This window comes from Cimex lectularius, unplaced genomic scaffold (assembly GCF_000648675.2).
Source record: "Cimex lectularius strain Harlan isolate CLEC.00 unplaced genomic scaffold, Clec_2.1 scaffold321, whole genome shotgun sequence".
Classification (NCBI taxonomy): Eukaryota; Metazoa; Arthropoda; class Insecta; order Hemiptera; family Cimicidae; genus Cimex; species Cimex lectularius.
In genome coordinates, this window is record NW_019392921.1 from 222971 (window position 1) to 246787 (window position 23817).

A 23817-nucleotide genomic window follows, 5' to 3' on the forward strand; every position below is an offset into this window, starting at 1 on the left:
AAATGCATTTGTTCTTCCTTTTATCTATGATTAAAAAATGCTTGACACTTGGTACTTTACGTGCTTCATGCTTCTGAAGAAGGTAGAACCAGAGAACAAATTAATAATATATATAATCATATGGGTTATTGATGACAATCGGTTGTTAAACTATTTATTAAAATTGGCCTGATTTATGCAATAGGTTAGTTAGCGTAGTTGAATGTGACAAAGGGGTTTTATTTCTCAAATATGCGGGATTGAATTTAAAGATGAAAACCACCAATCGGCAATTCCGCTCATAATTGACTCCTTTCCCAGAGGTTCGGGTTATAATAGCGATCCGGCGGTTGACGATAATAAACTGAAACGTCCGGCACACTTGCCAGATTCATCATCCCTGTTGGGTCTGCTGTGGGAAAGGAAGGGCGGCCTATCTCGGCCCATCTCCCGATGCGGAATTGCCCGGGGGTGATCCGCCCTCCCGATAACCGAACCGACACAAGTTGCTGTTGTGATTGCGTTTAACGATTTTGACGGTTACCTCAATTGTCTTCCTCAGATAAGGCAGCCGCCCGATCGTTCTTCATAATGTGCATACGAGTAACGGCTGCGTCACTCGGGTCGGGTCTTGGATTTCATGAAATTTCTGCGAGCGTAACGCCTTTTTTGTTAACTGTCATGTCCGATTGCAGGATAAAATACATATTAAGCTACCATAAAACATACATGAGATGATTAATCGCATGGTGATGATGTAATCAAGTACTTTTTTCAAACTATCGACTATTGTTTGGCAAGTGAGGTGTCATTATCTAAGTTATATAGTATCCTGCAGCACAAGGAATATTGTGAGATTTCTTCTTATGGCATGCTGGGTGATGAACTTATATTTTGGTCGGTTGTTATCGTTTTTTTCAACCAATTCTCACTAAAAGGAACCGACTAAGTAAAACATCACACGTTTGACCGAGGCCAGCAGGGATTAGAAACAACCTGTAATTGCTCGGTAGCCGCAACGGTAAGGCGTTGACATGCGTTCATCAGTGTAAGGTAAAGATCCCGGGTTCGAATCCAGCGACCTTGCATTCGAACCCGACATATTTACATATGGTTTTCTTTTTCAAAAATTCCGACACTCCGAGGGTTGATATGACCTCTGCTGTTGCGAACCTTCCTACAAAAAATTGATAATTTTTAATTTTCAAGTTCTGAAAGTGCATACGATATTACTCATAAGCAAAAGTATAAATAATTGACGATCCGGCCCGGAGGACCAGATAAGACAATTTGATTTCTCCGCTTCAATATATATTCGGAAAAATAGGTCCTTTAAGGCGCTAATTGTCAAAAGTCCATGTAAGAGTATCTTGATGGACAAATGCAATTAAACTGAAGAAAAAGAGTTCAGCACTTAAGAGATCATCAGAAGTACCTGCGTCTTGAGGTTTTATCTTATGGAAAACACTCAAGAATAAATAAGAGTTGAATTTATTCACAGATATTTTGTTCATTGTGTCTGGAGACGAAAAACTACCTAAGGCCTATTATTATGTTTGTAAGGTTTGTTCGTTTCAAATGTGTTGTCTCTGTTTTTACATTTTGTGTATCATGGAGCAAACTGTGCCAATTTGCTCCTTTCAAATTTTACAACCGTATAAAAAGACAAATGAACACAGACCCACTTATTGTTGAACGGTAAAAAGTCAATCCTAGCAGTTATCGTCCAGTAAGTTTGTTACCGTTAATTTCTAAAGTGCTGGAACTACTACTGTTGCCTGAACTGCTTTCCAAATTGGAAGACAGCATCCCAAATACCCAATTTGGTTTTCTAGCATTCAGCAACTACACCGAGTCGACATCAACCTGGACACGTATGAGGAAGGCTCAGCATGTCTCGGATTGTTCCTAGATGTTGAAAAGACTTTCGACAGCGTTGTGCATCATGGCTTGCTCTAAAAGACAAAAAATTATATTCCGGATACGTACTAACGACTGATCCTCTCATATCTTACCAATCATTTGTTTTCTGTAAAATACAAAGATTCGATCTCTCCAAAAAAAAGCCAGGACAAGGAACAGGATAGGGTCCATTACTCTACATTGTGTATACTGCAGATTACCCCCTCACTCTCCTGTGCTAAAGTTGACGCATTTTGCTGATGCTTTTGGCTGCTGATGATTCAGATTGAGCCTTCCAGAGACTACAGTCCTTCCCTCAACAAATAAGTGATTGGTGTGACAAATGGAGAGTGAAGCTTAACCCGAAAAAATCGCAATTTGCATGTTTTACTTACAAAAGAAGCGTAGAAACTGCATCGATAAATCTCCAAGGGTAAGCCATGCAACTGCAAACCTCAGTCAAATACCTCGGGAACCTTGACTAAACACTTATATTTGACAAGCATTGGCCAGATAGTACAACTCAGAAACCGAATCAGGCAGTTGTACTTTCTTCTCAACAAAAAGTCTAAACTACCTCTCGACATGAAACTTTTTATATACTTGTCGGTGATAAGACCAATATAGATGTATGGCTGCGAGATATGGGCATCAGCGAGCAAGTCTCAAGTGAAACGAGTTCAGACATTTCAAAATCGGGCTATGAGGTTAATAACAGGTGCCCATGTTATGTGAGGAACAAAACACTTCATACTTACCTAAAATACAGATGGCCGACGTTGCCTACACAAGATTGAAAAGAAGTATGAGCACTTTGCTAAGAAATTACTCCTCATTCACCACCACCACGAAACAACCGACATCTGAAAAGGGCTTGGTGTCTACTGGCTATTACGTAAAAATGTAAAAGCTGTAAATAATGTATGCACTTCTTTGGCTTTAGTCCCAAATATTTGTTAAACGGTAAACATTCGTTTCTCCATTATATTTATTATTTGTAAATTAATATGTACATGCTCCTATACAGTGTAAAAGAAAGGTGGGCCTGTCACGGGACATAATGCCACATCGTATCACACATGAATTAGTGCCTTAACATAAGCACCCTACTTACTGTAAATTCAGCAAAACTAGAACGTAATTTTGTTACAATACAGAATATACTATAATAATAAAAAATAATTTAAAAAGTTCCGATATTAAGAATTCACATGAGCCTGTAAGTTGGTGGACCTATTCATTGCATCTGCTTTGACCTGTCAGACGCGTTTCGCCAGAGATGGTTTCATCACCCTGTTTACAACCCTGACCATCTACCGAAGATGGTAACAAGCCGAAACGTGTCTTGCAGATCAGACCAGCAGTTATCAGCAGGATGAAATAATCAACAATTACCAATTTTCTTCGCAGACTTGAAGAATAAAACGCATACCCCTTGTTTGAGCTCAATATCCTTTTTTAAACGGAAAGGTCCTTCTGATAATGACATTCAGGAAAACCGCTTTCAAAATTCCATAAGTCTTTCTGTCATATTAGATTTCTCAATTGTCGTCTTGTCATATTAGCCTCGTTCTCCAACCGGTAGAACAAGCTGGATTATTGCCTCATAGTAAAACAATAATTCAAAAATAAAATAAAATGATAATAAAATAATTAATGTCGTAATTGGAACGTAAGGAATAAGTGTGTTTCTTAGTGACCTGTTGTTTCATAATTTATTGAAGTCGTGAGGAACGGCCAAGAATGAGTTAGTTTAGAAAAAACCCTGTTTTCATTTTTTGACCGATGTTTCGACCTTTATTGGAGTCTTCTTCAGGGCATAAAGTGTGGTGGTTTTCTTGTGTCATATTGGTTTTTAAAACTACCTCATTCTTGGCCACTGCTCACAACTTCGACAAAGTAAGGAATATGGTTGATGCCCCTTGGTACAGAATTGGTTTGTTAATCAAGACCTATGAATATCAGACATCTTTACGGAAATCACGCCTTCATCAAACACAACTTCCAGCACTCAGACGAGATGACCGAGAGAACCCACCTGTTTCTTAACTTTAGACTAATAAGGACACCAGTGGGTGAATTTAATTAATCTAGTTTAAGTTCACATAATCAATGTGAAATTAATGGATGGACAAGTTTTAATACATGAATCTATCGTTAATTAATATTTTTTTATTATAGATATTTTAGTTGCTTCTCAATTGATTATAACGCATTATGAAGAGGCAGCAAGCCCAATAAAAGTTTACTTAACATGTACTCAGTACTACAATTATGAATATTAACGGCACATACGGCCACCGATGAGTTAATTGCCTATTAAAAAAGACGTCTATGCCGTGAAGTAAAGATATTTTTTATTCACCCCGCAAACGAGCAGTTTGTCCATTTCAACCCTCAATTGGTTAATTGAAAAATGACTCCTGTCTGGTTCGGATACTGACATTTGGTAAGCCACGAACCGTGAACAATTGCCGTCTGACTTTAACAGCCAGTTGTCTTCATAATTCAGAAAAACAAAAGATTTCTGAATATTAAAGATTGGATAACTCCAGGCGAAAGTTTATTTGTAGCTGGTATTTAAATTTGTTTACTGTACGGGAGCCGTTTCCCATGACGCCAGTGACGCAACTCGACAATGTATTCATCAGTATGTGATCAGTCATCTGTCAGAGTGGAGCAGATGCCACGCGTCATTTCAGGTATGTATGAATCTCTTCAGATGTACGATCCGTCATTCTCAACATCGCACTGGTACGCCTACAACATATTTTCTAACACAATTTCCAATCGGCCGCTCGCCGCTTCTGTTCTACAACGATTTCCGGCAACTGCGGTCTGGGCCTGCATGCTTGAAAACCTCTCTTCAATCCGATACATTTACATCCTTCTACATTTTTCATACATGCTTATTATGAAAGTTTATAATTATAATGGTGTATATAATTAAAAAATTATTAGAATTTTAATAACATAATTGTGTTTGATTTTATAGACAATTACATATACCAATATGCAAATGTTTCGAATACACCCTCAAAAACGCGTATAGAATAAAATACCTTTATTTGCAGTTAATATTATTTAAATACATTTTTAAAAAACAAGTTTAAATAAATAATTTTATTACTAATTTAAAACAGCTATTTAAAAACTGGACCTCCAGGCAATTAAATGCCATAATTTCTTCGAAGGGGAAAATTGAACTGGAATCTTATTTTATTTATTTACTAACGTAAAACCCTCTCTCAAAGATATCTATATTTCTATCGAGTGTTATGTTTTGTGTTAATTTATCGGAATGAATGTAATTTATTAGCGTGAAAGGAAGGGGTTGCTTATAACCCCGCCCCGAGGAATATCGAGTACTCTGGGGGAATGAATGTGACCAGACATCTATGTTTATGGTGATGTTTATATATATGTATTATATGTCTTGTTTTTATTCTGTATTTGACAACCTGAGGTACAAACGAGAGACTAGCATTCTAGAATATCAACGTAGTATATGTCTGAAATCAGTGTCAGTAACCAGATCGAGACGCTCAAATGGCTGCAGTTTAAAACAAAATATGCGCGAAAGAAAAGAAAAAGATGGAAAACACGCAGAGGGCTGGCGATGACCTCGGCTGTTTGTCGGCCCATGAACTTCCCACTTATATATGATATACAATGTGTAAAATTATACAGGGAAAAATGATAATTAGATAATATCACGTTTTTTTCTATATATTGTTTAAACTATCCAGGAGAGAAAAAACTTTGTTCCAAATTTTTTACAACATAATTTCCTTATCTATGAAGTCTATCGATGGGTGAGTGATAAAGATAATTTTTGAAAGTGGCGAATAAGAGTCCGAAAGAGTCCGTTTGGTGGGAAGTTGGAAGTAAGTCGAGGTTAAGTGAGAAGTTGATGAGTGAAGCGGTTGAAAAATTTGAAAAAAAACAGGGATTCAAGTGTAATGCGTTTATATTCAAGTGAAGTTAATTATAGGTAATGCTGCACTGGTACAGTTACATGGGTACATCATGAATCTATGATGACGATGTTGAGAATAGTAAGAAGCCGGGGTACTCTCCAATTTCAGCCAGAAAGATCAGTTTGGTATTGTCAGGGTTCTCTTTAAGAAAGATTTTTGGGGAAAAACTGCAATTAAATACCATGCCTGTAAATTGTTCAAAAAAGAGTAGGTCGATGCTGGGAATGGGTGTCTCTAAAGAATACCTAGCCTAAGGATACAGGAAAAGGAACCCGCCAGATCCGATGCGTATTTTTGTCCTTTTGGAATTAGCCGAGAAAAGCAGTTCTTATCGCCACTGAGGCTAGCCAGTGAATGAGGTAGAATTCTCGCTCGACCTCTGCTCCCTTAGATCTTTACTTTGCTTTGAGCTTGTCATTGTACTTGTAGTTTTTCTAGTTCCTTAGTACATACTTTCAATTGATTTTATTCTTCTTTTAAGACGCAGAAGGTCCTCCTTCTTGGTTCATCTACCTTGACCGATCATTCGAAGATAATATCGGTGGCATCATTGAGTATATGTTGTTTAAGGCTGAGATTCCAGTGACCCCTGTGTTTTATCCTCTCTAACTTTAGCAATGTGTTTGCAAGTTTTGGTGAGTGTTCTTTAATCATTGGTTTACTACATCTGGTACGTCTAAAGTAGGCATTTTTCCTTTTGCTTTGTGCGGACGCATTCTGTGATGGAAGAGTTTATATTGGATCTATTTTGTCATCTTGTTGCTGTATCAATGTGTTTGTTAATTTTGGTCAGGCTTCTCATCAGTAGAGGTCATATCAACCCCGATGTCTTTGAAAAGAAAAACGTATTTGTATATATTCTGGGTTTGCCGCTGAGATTAGAACCTGGGATCGTTACAGTGATGAGTCCCTTCTTTATGCTCGTTGTGGTCCGTCATAACTCCCTGTCCAGTAGCGACGTGTTTGCCAGTTTTGATGAAGTTCTTAATTTTAGTAACATGTCAGTCCTGAACGGTCAACGTGTACGGACGATGTGATTGTGCTCAATCTGATTTAAGCCGACCATTCTATTGACTATTTGGTTTGAACTGAAGAAAAGGAACATATATATGGGAGAGGTTCTGCTAAGTCTCTGGAAGGCATCTTCAGCGACAGCTTTCGATCAATAGGACGAAATCCCCAAAGAAAAAGAGAGGAGGAAGAAAATTTTATAATTCATGCGCGAAACTGGTTCGAAGTCCTGAACCATCTAACTACAGAGGCAATCAACCCTGATTTGAACCCGGACATTGATTTTGAAAACTTCAATTCTTTTTTGTCTTAACCGATTCACAGAATTGTACAGAAATTAGAACCGGAGTTAACAAAAATAAAACTTATGAATTCTTTGTTGATTTCATTATATTTTTCTTACTTATGATGCCATAAAATATAAACATTTTGACATATCCTGAAAGCATTAATGTTGTTTTACGGTTGTAACAAGAGCCGAAGGTCGTGGGTTCGAATCCCGCTCGTGATACTGACTTTTTTATCTCAACTTAAAACCTTAATTAATTGAAGGTTGTAACAACGTCGAATGTGAATAAAATCCACGATTTTTCTGGATTTTTCTGTGTAATACCTGACATTTTTATTGCAATGAAAGTTTATATTTAATGGTTTTACGGGGTGCTTAAAAAGAACCTGAATTGGTGTTTCCAAACACAATTTTTTTTTCATTTTTTAGTTTAACGTTTCTTTTTTTTCGTTTTTATATATTTTTACATAAATGTCAATTTTTTTTCTTATTCTACATAAAAACACAAGCTTATTGATATTTATACATGCACAACAAAGGCCATATTTTAAAAAATGTCATTAATTATCCATTTTTTTCTAGGCTCTTAGCGCTCATTGGCAACATTTTGCCTCTGAAATACTACTGAATACAAATTTTTGGGAACACCTCAAATTTTGTTGTCTTAACCGACTCACAGTAATTGTACATAAATTATACCGGAGATAACAAAAAGACATGAGAAGTTTTTGTTGATTTCATTATATTTTTGTTACTTATAATTCCGCAAAATATAATCATTTTGATATATCTAGAAAGCTACATCATATTGATAAACTTTCATAGCTTTTTCTATATTTTGATTGCTATTTACATAAAAAATCCTATAAAATGATATATTCACATAGTTGATTTGAGGTAGTAGAAGGGCGAAATTAAAATATTCAAAACAAGGAAAATTTCACGTTTCAAAATTTTTTGGCGAAACAAGGAAAAAGAAGTGGCGGATATGTGTCCAATATTTTCGTTTATAGAACCACCCCAAAAAAGTTTGCTCCAAATCCGTCCCCTTGTTAGACTTCCGTGTCGCCTTCTACCAGCGTAAAGCGATATTGCCTGCTCGGCGGAGCCGCCCCAACAGTAGTAAAAACAAATGCCCTTCCCTAGGCGTATAAATATTACGGTTTAAACCATCGATCCGAAAGGAGGGCTTCAAGATGAGATAGTTGGTGTGAGGGAATAAAGGAGGCCGAGGTGCGACACTCGTTCGAATCCAGAAAGTCCAGAAAATCGGCTGAGCAATATTGTTTTCTAGAGCCGAGGATCGTGTCGACTACTCTGAGCACTGCTGGACAGTAGAATGGAGAGATCGGAATCCAAATTGATTACGAATTAAGTTTTCAGAGTCGAATATTGGAATTAGTCTTTTAAGGAAGAGGCGCTCAAAGATTTTTGGATAAAAGAAAAAAAGAGGCCTATTAGTTATGAGAGGATGGGGCAAAGAGGAAATTGTTTGATTTTGGTATTGGATGTTATTAAAGATAACCACCATAGATAACCCCATAGATTTCTTGAACTACTAATACGTAACATCACGGATCGTTCTAATAATTATTCAGAAATCGTGAGATGCGGTCTGGTGTGATGTAGGTTTCAGAAAAACATTTTCTTTGAATATAATATTGAATATAAAAAATATATTTTGGATTGTATAAATTCACTTTTCCTCATCGTAAATGTATTTGTTAAATGTAAATAATGTTTGTAAATCCCAGGCCCTGAAGATGATCTCAATAAAGATCGAAACGTTGGCACGATAAAGAAAATGTTTTACTGAAACCTACATCACACCAGACCGCATCTCACGATTTCTTAATAATTATCGATTAACGGTCACTAATCACCACACGCACGATCGTACTAATGTTTTTTAAAGTTAATAATATATTTTTTATTTATTCGATTGATCCTTGTCATTTGAAGTAGAAGAAAAAAAGCATAGAGTTTGGATAACTAATGTGCCCTAATCCTGAGCTAACGTTTGTACAACTGACTGTTAACCAGCGGAGGGAATGCAAATGGGCCTTGGGCAAATACAGCTTTACAAGGCTCCTTTAGATTTCAGATTCACTTTATTTACTTAATGGCCACCCTCCCGTCGACGTTTAACTGGATAATTGTACTTTTTTCACGGGACGTGAATCGGGCGTGGGTGTTGGTGTAGATTCGGTCCGGATAAGAACATCAACTGCCTCAGGCAGAGCACTTTGATCAATTACCAGGACAGATCTCATCTCTCACTTTGTACTTTGATAATTAGCCTTCCTAACGATTGTCCTTTGAGGGGCAAACGCATCTCAAACCCACTCAAACCCTACTATCTCTTTATACATCTCTTTACTATAACGACAAACTCGGGACGTTTCAAACTTCTGAAAGATTTTCCTCCCTTTTTCCTTTGTCCGCAATTGTCAAAGTTTCCTTTTATAAAATCGAGCAATTTGACGGTTCCGCTCGCTTTCCCAAAGAACGCCTGCCTACTCAGAAGGTTCAATCAAGTTACCTTTTGACAGCTTATTTTATTGTTTGTGAAAGAAACGAATTATCGCAATTCAGAAGTAAAACCAAAGCAGATTGTAAAAGGATTGCAATAGCATAACTAAGAATTAATATTTTGATAGAAATTTATCAAATTTATTGTTTTAAGTGTTAGATATATCTTCCGTTTTTCTACTCCCCAATACTCTCGATCACTAGATATGTCTTCGAATCGGCATAATTTTTGATTATTTTGATCAGATGATCTTAAAATTGGTCCAAAGTTTGTCGGTAGCACCTGAATTTTCTTTTTCATCATTTATTATCAACTTGGTACAAGTGTACATTTTACTTCTACAGTAATTAAGAGGATGGTTAACCTATTTTCCTAACATATCGATTTCTGACTTTTGTCTTTTTTTTTAGCAACCCGTGTGAATTGTTTTGGTCCAATATCACATGGTCAGGAAGAGTTTTGTTTGAGGTGATGATGTTTAAAGGACATCGCCGTCCCATTAATAAAATAAACGAGTGAGAACCCTTTGACCGGAATCGTGGCCACCCCGGGACCCATCCCTGACCGTGGGACGGAGACAGAAGACCTCCCGGAGCGATGCTGACTTTGTTCTCGAAATTAATGGGGTCAATCTCGGACGACTTGAATGCGCGGGTTGTGGGCCGTTGATCACCCCGTCGGTCTACCCTTCCGCCCTCTCAAATCGCAGGAAAAAAACTTCTTTTATGCTAATAAACGAGGGTTGAATTCGCTTCTGATGGTCATGCGCCGGTTGACATTTTAAAACCGCCTCGATGAATATCCCGCGGGTTCCTGTATTATCTATATAACATTTACCTCCAGTAAAATATATTCAAAGTGAAAGTATGAAATGTAATAATTTCGAGAGAAGATTGCCAGGGTACAATCCTCACAGTGGGTATCCAACTTAAACACAAATAACTATTCGAAGTTAATTTGTTTCTAACTCTCGTCAAGTTTTTTGAGTTTAAAACTACTGTTACAACCATAAAGGACCAACTGATATAAAAATATTTTCATATAACCAAATTACATCGAACATCCAAGAACACCTTGAGATTATCGAAGCCTGCAAAATGAAGAAAAAATGTACTCATTGTAAATGTACTATACTGCGCCATTTAAGAGCTGTTGTATTCCCCGTTCTGTGCTTATAGCACACCGTTGAGTCCAAGTTCAACAAAGGACTTGATTAGTAAGCCCAGTTTCAGTGGTTGAATCACTTGTTCGGTTTCATTGTCCCACTACACTTTCTCCTGCGGGAGTATAAGTTTGTTAGTAGGTAATTTGGTTTCCTATTTTTTCAGAATTTGCATTTGCCGTGTTCGGTTATGCCAATCTGCTTCAGATGTCCATTTAGTTCGAAGTGTTCTGTTAAGAATCCTCTTCGGATTAACATTTTTTCCTGCTTCCCTTAATCCAGTCTGTTACCCATTTTCTTCCAAAGTTTATCTTATGATTCTTCCTTCTTGAAGGTTGGATAATAGGTCATCTCAAAAAAACACAACCAGTTTCTATCCACACGTTTCGGATTTATTTTAATCCTTCCTCAGGTGAGTTAACGCAATGGTTAAAAAAGTGGTAGTCAGTCATTAATATTTTATAACAATTTATTTTAAAAAAGAGCCAGTCTGAATAAGTACCACACTGGCTCTTTTTTAAAATAAATTGTTATAAAATATTAATGACTGACGACCACTTTTTTAACCATTGCGTTAACTCACCTGAGGAAGGATTAAAATAAATCCGAAACGTTGTGGATAAAAACTGGTTGTGGTTTTTTGAGATGACCTATTATCCCACCTTCAAGAAGGAAGAATCATAAGATTAACTGTTGAGGTCGAAATATAAGAAAACATCCTTCCAAAGTTTGTTAGGAGGTTCTTGAATCGTTTGTGTCAAACGAGTTGTTCCATTATTTTCTTTTTATACTTCTGTCTGAGGTGCTCGTTGATGGTATGGATTCCTATGCTACAGAAGGGCACCGGTCCTATCAGCGATATAACACCCCTTTTCTTGCAAGGCCGTCCGCTTTTTCGTTGCTTTCTGACTCAGTGTATTTGCCAGCAGCAGATACAGTATTGCCCTCCACTGTATATCAACTACAAAGAGATACCGACTTCCATTCAAGTCAAATACTTAGCAGACTGACGTGAAACACCCTCACAAGGCTTAAGGTTCAACGACATAGACTTAACAGAAGACCCGGACAACTACAACACTTCTAGGACTGAAATCTGTCTTGACCGTCAACACTAACCTAACCTTATACAAGACTTTACTGCGAGCATTGGTATACGGAGTGGGTTCTAACATGTCATCCAACATCCAATCCTTCCCAACCAACAGTCTTCAGACAAATCGTCAAAGCTCCTTACTACGTCACTAATCTCAATAGCTAAAAGATCTCAACATTCATTTTGTCAACGAACTCATCGTTCCCGATTTCACAACCTCTCAATCCACCCTAACCCTACTGCTTGGGCCCTCTCTGCACATTACTCACACATCATTTCACTAAATTATTTAATTAAAAATTAAAGATCTTGCTGTATTTTTATTACGCTTTCTCATAATTTTATCTCCATATAATAGAGATAAAATTACGAAAAAGCATAATAAACAGACGGTAAGATCATTAAGTTTTAATTAAATAAAATTTAGTAGAATAAAAATTAGATCTAAAGTGAACTAAAAAATTTGAACCAAAATAATCAAAAATGAAGTGAAGACTACCGTTCATATAATAAATTAATCGTCAAAGAACACAATAAAAAGCGACTCTCCTCTCAAGACCAAACAGGAAGAAGTAAGTAAAACCATTTAAGTTGATCGATGATTAAACACTTCTGAGTCGGAAACAAGATATAATTCTATAATAGTATAATATATATTAAGATAAACGATTATTTGGAGATCGTCAGATGCGGTCTGGTATGCCATAGGTTTTAGAAAACCTTTTTCTTTATCGGGCCAACGTTTCGATCTTTTTTGAGATCATCTTCAGGGCTCAAAGTCTTTGCTTCCTTTGTAGATGTGTCATTATTGAGGCAGTCTCAACACGACACACAATAATGACACATCTACACAGAAAACAACGTTGGCACGATAAAGAAAATGTTTTTCTAAACCTACGGCACACCAGATTGCATCTCACAATCTCCAAATAATCATCAACTAACAATCACTAAACATTAACATAAACCCTGACGTGGTTCGCAATGTTTACTTTTAAACAAATTAAAATAGGGAAAAAAGTAAAAATAAACCATAATTTACCATGGAAAATGGCTGAATTTGAGAGGCTTACTGTCTGAACCGAAACCGTCGACGAGATGTTCGTCAAGGCTTCTTTACTGTTACCAAGTTTGAACTAGATACTAGAAGTTGGTTGTTTAGTTTGAAACAAAGCTATTGTATGAAAATACAGTCATAGGAAACAACTTTAAGGGAAATTTTTAGCCAAATTTAGCCGTTTGTGGTGGAGTTCGAGGGTCCGGATAGTAGCTGTGTATGAAAAAGCAGTAAGATGATTTAGGGGATCATACGTTTATTAACTAACTATTAAATAACTAACAATGTCTAAAAATATTTGAAACTTGTATATATAGGGTGTTCTGCTATAAATTTATGGTTATAAATTTTGCCAGTAGATTGTGTATTCAAATGGAACCAAAAAGTCCTAATTAACTATGGTCCGAATCTCAGCAGTTTCGGAGTTATTTCACTTTTTCTGATATTTTAAGATTTCATAACCTTGCTTCAAATAAACAGTGATAACTCCGAAAGTGAAAGGTTTAGGACAAATCCGTTGATACCATTGAAAACTACATTAAATATCTAATAATATGTGATCAATAGTAAACTTGTAAACGTTCGTGAAATAGGAGTTTTAGTAGCAAGAACTTGAAAAATTTCGAACCCAAATTTTAAAAAAAGTTTAATAAATTCATTCAAACTTTCCTTAAGTTTTTTAAAATTTTTTTATCATTATTAATCTTTCTATCTTACCAATCCTTCACCCACGGTTTTTCTTTTCCTTAATCAATTTCTTCATCTTTGAAAAAAGTATTTAAAAAAGCAATTGCAACGCTAAAAAGGATATTAAATGAGTACGTTTTATGAAATTTGCTGGTCTCTAGGTTTGGAAATAGTAGTTTAGTTCACCATAATAAATTTTTCAACTTAAAAAAAAAATTCTGGCTACTAAAACGCCTATTTCACCAACGTTTGCAAGTTTAGTACTGTTCATATCTTATTGAAAATGTAACGTAGTTTTCAATGGTCTTAGCGGATTTGTCCAAAACCTTTTAATTTTGGAGTTATCATTGTTTATTTGAAGCAAGTCCATGAAATTTTAAAAAATCAGAAAAAGTAAAATAATTCCTAAACTGTTGAGATTCGAACCATAGCTAATTAGGACGTTTTAGTTCCACTTTGAATGTAGAATAAACTGGCAAAGTTTGTGACGCGAGTAGCCAAACACCCTGTATATAAAAAATTGAATATTTAGTTTTAATCTTGGTAGTCAGAAGGATGGTATTAGTTATTTTCATCAAAGGACGCTATTTCTCTAACGGAATTATTAGTAAAACAATTGTTCTTTTTGTTTGTTTTGTTGTACAAAATTGTAACTTACCCCTAGGGATTTGATAAGAGTACTTTTCCTTTTCAACATATCCCTGAGTGAGTAAGAGCGTGAAGAGAGAGCCATATGTTGAGCCAATTAACTCTCCCACCCTCTTTAATTTCTGTATAACCACCCCATTCTGTTAATTGTTGAATCATTGTTTTAAGTGGCCACTTGCAGATGACACCGCTTTATCAGATCTCCCTCCCCCTGCAATTCAAATACAAACGCCACCCTCGTTTTTGTTCCGGAACAATAAAAGATGATAATACTTTGCAGTTCGCCCCTTTTAACTCTTGCGAATTGCAATTTGCTCTTCAATTTTACACGTTGGTTGATGTTTCTTCCTGATAAATTGTAGTTACTCGATATTCGGTCTTAAATGCTCAATGATGATCGGACTCCACCAGACTACATGATAAAAGTATTTTGCTATGAGAACCTAGCAAATTCCACTTATTCTCCTGACGTCCAGCTTTAGGAATACCAATTTGTTCGGAGTTTATAAATAGTTAATAAAATTAAAATGATTTCATTATCTTTTAAGTCTAACCACCTATATGAACAACCTGTGGATCTTTGGTGGAGCCCAACAAAAAGTAGCTACCTAAAAATTAGGCAGCATACAAAGACTAGCAAACCTATGTATCACAGGGACAATGAGAACGACCGCTACAAATGCATTAGCAACTGTGCTAAACCTACATCCATTAGAAATATTTATATAAGCCTAGGAAAAGCTCATTGACGCTCCAGAAACAATCAAATTGGATAGGAACTAAATAATTCGGGCATACAATAATCAGATAATTATAATTAACAAAATCAGACACCCACTTTTAGAAATGGGGACTGACTATATCATCCCGAAAACATTCTTTACAACATCCTATAAAGTCTGAACGGAATATAAAGGAGAGGAAGAACACAGGAGAGCATCAGATACAATGATATGGTATACAGACGGCTCCAAAACAAACGAAGCAACCGGATCGGGCGTTTTCTGTACAAGCCCAAAACATGAGCAATCAAACTCATTAAGGAAGTACACTTCGGTCTTTCAAGCAGAAATACGCGCCAACAATACTTGTGCCCTGGAAAATCTTAAAAGAGGAAAAATCCTCATATGATCTGAGAGCCAAGCAGCCATTAAAGCATTACAATGTAAAAGAATCACATCAAAATTAATCAGTGAACGCATCCAAAATCTCCAAAATCTGGGGACATAGCTTGGCACGAACTTTTACTTGGGATAACAAAAACAAATATAGAATCCTCCATCGCAGAATGGATCCAAATAAAACAAAACAAAAGGAGAAGTGGGTAAACTTTAGAGGTGCTAGACACAGTAAACTTATGAGGAAACAACCCTAACCAAGACTGACAAAATCACTGCTGCAATTGGAGAGGGCTAATCGCAGAGGAGTGGAACATCTACACAACATCATATACAATGACCCCTCTGCAGTTTATGTAGTGAGGAGGAGGAAACAGCCACCCATATCATCTCCGAATGTGAAGCAACAGCTCAATGGATATTTATCCTAACAGATGGAAAAAACTTAGGGATTCAAATTGAAGCAGCGTCAGTCATTGACCTGATACTTCTAAGGAGAAGGATTGAGTCTATTGAACTGAACTAAGGAACTAGGAAGGTACAATAAGCCAAAAGCCCTGTGGAGCTCAAACCCCGTTTATTACCATACCATGCCTATATGAACATTTTTTACTTTAGAACAGAAATAGGCACTTTTTTATTATTTAAATATACAAAATTATGAAGGCCACTCCTCATAATGTGCTGTGTTTATTAATAAAATAGTATGCAATTTATCCTTTTTCAAGAATAAAACTTGAATTTGTCCAAAGCAGAATTTTCAGTCGGTCCAGCCAGCAACTTGCCTTGATTTGTCGATGATCCAGTCATTGTTTGTTATCGACGGCTGAAATGTATCTGAAGACCAGGAGCCTTAAGACATTGATAAATACAAATAGTAATTTAGCGCCTCGCCGAAGGTAATTCTGTTGGTTTTAATTATTCACGTATGTTTTTAGATTTGTATCTCCGACGCCTGTGCCATATGACGGTATTCGGTCAATCAAACGCCAAGCCATCCTCGAACCCGAAGTGGCTTTTAAACCGACACGGTACGGTTGGTACAATTTAGATAAACACATGTCGCCACGAGCTGCCGCCACGGAGTCATATGTACCGTGTCTCGATGCAAATCATCAAATTAATACTTGGGCCGGCTCGAATCGTGTGTGTCACGGGCGCGGCATGTGGACGACATTTGTTCAAGGGATTAAAGAGGCAACAGGCCTTTAAATATGCTGGCTGTCAACAGAGACATTATGTGGCCGTGTCGATTATCTACCGAACGACTTCCATGCTCAACATCGTTTCTGTTAAACCACAAGTTTAGCAATTAGTCCACGACCTATAAACAGTCTCATTCCAAAGTCTATTTGGTTCAATTAGGTGCTTCTCTATACGAGTGATATTCCAAATCTAAAATACATCTTTCACATTTCCCGATGAAACTAATATTTTAGCTGTTGGTAATTATAACGAAGCAGTGGTAGAAAAGGTACTGACATCAGTATTGGGCAACAAAACATAGAAATCAACCGATTTCTGATTTGTATAACATCAAATCTGTACATGTATGAACAAACATACACTCATCCCTAACCATCTTAAATGCATTCTTTCTTGTTTACATACTGTTCATTCAGTTAGGGTGGTGGAATATTTAATTTCCTTTAAATCCATTACATAACTAACCTAATTGAGGCTCGATGGAAGTTGAGATATTCCATCATCGGCCCTCACACACCACACATTCACACAAATAAATACATACACATAAAGGGACACAAAACCATCACTTTTATATATTAAACAACCCTGTTTCATCCAAAAATTGGAACAGGGACCTAAATACTCGCTGCAGTGCTCAAGCACATTTGTCATATCGCAAGGCATTCCTACACGCTCCCTATATGGAGCCAAAAAATTAAACCCTTCTTGGAATTGAAAGTGGAACACATCAAGCAATCTTTCGGCCTCCTTAGAATAAATAGATAACGACCACTTTTTTTCGTCACTATGTAGTCATCACGTCAATTTTTAGTGCATTTTTGTAAACGGTTCCTTCAACTTTGATTATGATATTGGGTTGTCCGGAAAATAATGCAGGATTTTGGTATTAAACAAAAAAAAAGAAACTAGTTACTTTAAAGCAATGTTCTTTAATCAAAATAATTTCCATACTCTCAATACATTTCTCCCAACGTGTTGGTAACTTATTAATTCCGTCTGAGTAGAATTCAGAATTTTTAGAATTGATAAAGTCAATAAATGCATTTTCCAGTTCCGTTTGATTTTTGAATATTATGTGTTGTAAGTAGTGGTCCAGGTGTCTAAAAAAATGGTAGTCAGTAGGCGAGAGGTCCGGAGAGTAGGGTGGGTGAGGCAAAGTTTCATAGCCAAGCTCCAATAATTTTTGTGACGTTACACGTGACACATGTGGTCGAGCGTTGTCATGCAACAAAATGGGCCCTTTCCGATTGACCAAAGAGGGCTTCATTACTGCCAATTTCTGATGCATGGTATTAATTTGGTTACAGTATGATTCAGCATTGATGGTTTCGCCAGGATTTAAGAAGCTGTAGTGTATTAAACCAAATGAAGCCCACCATACCGTAACCATTACCTTTTTTTGATGAGTTGGGGGCTTTGGAAAATGTATTGGAGCTTCTCCTTTGTCGAGCCACTGTCCAGAACGTCTAGTGTTATCGTAGAGAATCCACTTTTCGTCACATGTAACAATTCTGGCCAGAAATGGGTCATTTTTGTCTCGACAAAGAAGTGATGCACAAACATCAAAGCGCTGATTTTTTTGGCGATCGTTTAATGAGTGTGGAACCCAATTTTCGAGTTTTTTCACTTTTCCAATCGCCTTGAGGTGGTCAGCGACGGTCGTTTTACTGACTTTGAGTTGCTCTGCAAGTTCTCGAACAGTTGTTTTGGGGTTTTCTTCCACCACTGATCGCAGAACATCATCATTAAGAGAGGAAGGCCTTCCACGACCTTCTTCATCTTCAAGGCTGAAATCTCCCTCCCGAAATTTTTTAAACCACCTTTGCACAGTGCACTCATTAACACAACCCTCGCCCCAGACTTGGTTAATGTTTCTAGCCGTTTGGGCTCCGCTTCGGCCGAGTTTAAACTCGTAAAAGAAAATCGTACGAAATTCTCGCTTTGACATTATAAGGATGACTGAATTATTTCCAAGTAGCGGAATGCTACAGAGGTAAACAAACAATATCATTTGGAAGAGGATTAATAAGTGTTGACATTCATACAAATGAGTAATCCTGTAAACGTAAACAGAATATTTTATATAGATTTTTTTTAATGAAAACTTAAAATCCTGCATTATTTTCCGGACAACCCGATAGTAACAGCGGCATTTGCACATATTTTGATTTTCATTCATTAACTTCAAACAGCTAATCAATAGTATAAGAATTTTTGTACCTGATTGTCTAATGATTTATTCCCATGGTAGTTGAACCTATGTACGATAAACAATCCTGTGGCTCCAAAAGTCGGAACGGGCTACTCAAATACTTACTGCAGTGCTCAAGCACCATTCTCATATCGGGTAGTATTCCTACATGCTCTCTATATTGAGCCAAGGAAGGGCACCCTGCAATTAACGTAAGCAACCTTTCTCTCCTTGACGGACACGTATGCGAACTATGGCCAAAATGTAAGTGGCCGTAAGTCAACCTCACATGGCCTAACCTTAATCGGGTGAGGACGACCTTTCTCCTACGAGTCAGATCCTCCGAGGACGACCTATCGACAGTACTCTTGATACTTGAGAGCTTCTCTCCCGATCCGGCTCTTTTACAACTTAATACTCAATCAACTACTTACAAACTCAATAATATAACCTACTGCATACAAAAGTTCATGCAACCACACCTCTCTGCTGATAACATCTTGCAATGTCTAAATCCGATATTGGAAAACACAATAGATTAATTAATAAGGATATTCATTGGGGTTGTTGTAATAAACAAAATAAAGGGTACCTGTTGTCTACTTATATTTTTGCACAACATCCCGTTTAAACACAAAATTCCATCACAAGCAGCATAAACGCTGTGTAGGAAAACTAAATCCATCATACTTGGAAGTAAAAACCAGCTCAATAATATTTATCTTACGCAGATCAATAAAATAAAAGTAAATTCTGCAAAAATTTCATTTTCAAAATCTTGGAAGTAATACATAAATGGAATGAATATTAATAAGTAATTACAATTAATTAAGGTTTTTTGGTTGAGATAAAAAAATCAATGGCACGAGCGGGATTCGAACCCACGATCTTCGGCTAGATACGCTGCTGCTCTACCACTTGAGCTATCGTGACCTCGATCCACTTTTTATCTCAACCAAAAAACCTTAATTAATCGTAATATATTAATTGGTCAAGCGGAACACGAGGTTAGTGAAATTAATAAGTAATCTCAATTAATTATTCTTTTTATGTAAGGTTTTGATTGAAATGAAAAAAGTTAGTGACACGAGCGGGATTCGATCCCAGGCTCAATACGCCGCTGTTCCAACCACTAAGTCACGATAGCTCAAGTGGTTAGAGCGGCGGCATATTGAGCCCGAAGGTCGTGGGTTCGAATCCTGATACTAACTTTTTCATCTCAACCAAGACCTTACATAAAAAGAATAATTAATTCAAATAATTAATACGGTCAATAGGAACACTAAACATAAATGGATTAATATTAATAAGTAATATTAATAAAAATAATTAACCTGGTTCTATTCCACTCAAACTCCATAAGCATTTCTATCAATATTTCTTATAAAACTATAGTATTCTAGCATTCTCAAATTTAGAATACTGCTTTTTCTGTTAATATCAAATTTATTCCTAAGTCCCGCATTCAGCTTGCTCTACATTTGTGTCCGCTTCATCTTTACTCTAAGCCAAAACCCCCTTCATTAAAAGATTGTATTCGCTGAAACTTTACTGCCCCGCAATCTTATTACAATAATTTATTTAAATATGTAGTTGCTTATAGCTGCTAGCTAAAGTTGCTATCTTTAATAAAAAAAACACCAGCGAAGATAATAGAACGGAAATGGGTCAACTAAAAACATCGCAAATGTACATATATGTTTTTTGATTGTCCCAGGTTCGTTTTACAATCTTCGCTTTGAGTATACTTATTACAATGTATCTCTTTTAATATCCCTCAATATTTAATAGCCAGATGACATCACGTGGAGTTCCAAAATTCCTTCTTAAAAATACCTTGGTATTATATTTGAAGCTAATCTCCGCTAGAAATCCCATATCAAAAACTGAAGAGAATAACTTGAAATCTAATACAGAACCATTTCTCCTTTTCCTCAGAGATCTTTCTTTATGGACTGCGGAGGGTTGAACCTGAAATTTGGTCGTTACCGACACTATTGGTTTGCCTAACTTCGCCGATTTGTCTGTCATTTTGTCACACCCAACACTAAAGATCGTTATTACTAGGTTCAATTCACTAATTTCGTGGTCCACTTGACCAATTAATACATTACAATTAATTAAGGTTTTTAGTTTATATGAAAAAAAGTCATTGGCGCGAGCGGGATTCGAACCCACGATCTTCGGCTAGAAACGCCGCTGCTCTACCACTTGAGCTATCGTAACCTCGATCCACTCGGACATCAACTTCCCATCTCAACCCCACCTTTTGAATTTTCCCTCCTTTTTGCCATTTTTCAAAAAATTCGGCGTATCTTGCCGAAGATCGTGGGTTCGAATCCCGCTCGTGCCATTAACTTTTTTTCACCTCAATTAAAATCCTTAATTAATTGTAATGCTATTACTAGGGTTTTTTTACAAGAATAATAATTAAACACTAATTAACTAAATACTTGGGCCTGTATAATGGCATCAAACTAAGAGCTGTGCCAATCAAATATTGCGGAACATTGTGAATGCGATGGCTTGTGTTTAACAATACTATCCATCAGTACCTGGAAATAAATACACTGAATAAGCTGGAGCCCAATTTGCTGAGAGTTACTACCGACGAAATGTCTGGTAATGCAAGGTCAGTAAGAAGATTCGTGAGGACCAACTCAGAGAGCAGGAAGTGTCAGTGCGTTAGTGTATACGTGTAAGAACTTTTATTATTTCGAAAAAAGTTTTTGTTTTAATCTGATCAATCTTACTCATTGATTAACTGAACTCTCATGTTAATCAATCATATTGCAATCTTTGCCTTGCAAATAAAATAAATACTAGCAACCCGACAATTGAACTGCAGATTAAATCACTTAGGAGTGGCAGTATGAAAATTAATTCGATTACCTGCATACAAGAAAATTTAATTAGATGAAAATCTTTAGTCAAACAAAGCCTTCACTAAAAAAAAAACGGCTGATCATTAAATTTTTCAACGGCTGAATCAAGATAGAAACGGGATTTAACTATGTTATTACAATGATAGAAGAACCGAGATAGAACGGTCCAGGGCACATGATGAGGGCAAAATAGATGGCCGGAGAGAATTATTGACTGGACACCGATAAAGTGGAGATGCTGAGAACGCCCTTCGACCGAATGGGAAGAAGAGATGAATGAACAGACCTGCAGGGTGGATCGAGGAAATAAAGAATGAAAAATTATGACTTAAGTCAAGTGTAGTTCTATCTTTCTCTCCAAATCCCATCTTCTTCCTTTCTATTTAAAATTATTATTTATTTGCAGTCCTATTTTGCAAAAATGTGGAAAGTGATAGAAAATAATAAAGCTAATTTGACTTATAATGCGCAATTTTGTTTTTACATACAAATTACCTAAATTTGATTCTTTAAGTTTTATTGGATAAATCTATATCATCCACGAATTCCTCACAGAAATTTAAACAATTAATTAAAGTACAAAAAAATTGCTAACACTGAAACATAACTTATGATTTCAAAGGGGTTCTCACCTTAAGATCTCATTCTTCTTATTAGAGAGATTTTGTAAAGGTTTCCGCTATTTCAAGGTCACCGTTATATTTAACGTCTTTCAAATAACGTTCACGCTTTAACATACATAAGCACTACCGTATAAAGCAGACATTAATTACCGGGCGATTCGGCGCAAGTTCAGTTTAAATGAAATTTAGGACGAAAAGTGACAAAACACTTAAGAAAAGAAATCTTTTAGCTTAGCTTAGCGTTAAAAAAAATTACCTTGGTTAGTTAAACATACAGTAAACCTAAATATATACATAACCACTTTATGTACCTGTCTTTTACAACATTACTTTTTAAATTTTATTTTGTTGGTTCAGCCATAGGGTCCGTTTTACACTCCTTTTACAGCTAAGAGATGTGGCTTTATTGAAAGAAAAATGCATAAGGTTGCTGTATTTCTAGCCAACTGTCATTTCTGCTTGTATGTAAATAAATCAGCTAAATATTTTAATGAAACCCTGAAAATACATACATTCCTAGGAATCGGGATTCGTGAAAAGTACGAATTGTGAAAGGTTAACTATAAAATAAACAATTTATTATATTTCTTATACTTCTACATACTATATATATATATCTTAAAATAGCGTTCTTCTTAACGGTGATGGCAAGTCAAGAAGGTAGATTTTTGTTGGGTACATTGTCCAATATATATATATATATATATATATACATAGTATGTAGAAATATAAGAAGTATATATATATATATTCAATCCACACGAGACTAAGTAATCTCCTAACTTTTCGACTACAGACGCCGCCTGTTGAGGTTGAATAGGATCTTCATAAAGAGAAACAACGACGGCTTGTTGGGTCTTCATACAATGGACACCAACTTTGCCTAATTTAGCTCTTTATCAACTTTATCCGTACCGGAAAGGTAAATATATCGGTTGCCGGCCAGCGTAACACCCGCTGAGGTCAGGAGGTCTTGCTTCTCAAAGCCTTCGACAAGCTTCTGCAGTTCATCTTTAGATAATTCGAATCCTTCTGATCGGGCACAAACATTTTCATCATGGCCAGCGATCGCGGCTTTCGTTACACACCTCGATGCGAGCAATTGCTTGTCCATGCAATCCTGCCAGCTCATTTTTAGTCACTGCTCTCAAAATTTAATACCAAGAGCTAACGAATTGAACTTTGTATTGTTTTTTTTTTTTAGCACAGACGATCTCTACTCCTCTGCGTCGGCCGCTTTATTGCGAAAATATACCCCGAGAAGTGTGTTGCTAGTTTCGGAACGAACGGTAGTATACGACACGAGCCGGATGTGAGACGAAATGAAAAGGAGTCANATATCACGATTTTCCGACGCCAGGACGTGATATCTTTCAAAATCGATAAAAAGCGAAATTACTCTGAAATGGTTGAGAATCGGACCATGGACAATATGAAGTTTTTTGTT

The 23817-nt window shown here is 36.5% G+C and overlaps 1 pseudogene; it reads right to left on the reverse strand.

Moving 5' to 3' along the window:
• Nucleotides 1–21339: 21339 nt before the first annotated feature.
• On the reverse strand, nt 21340–23517 carry LOC106673152 (annotated as a pseudogene).
• Nucleotides 23518–23817: the final 300 nt, after the last annotated feature.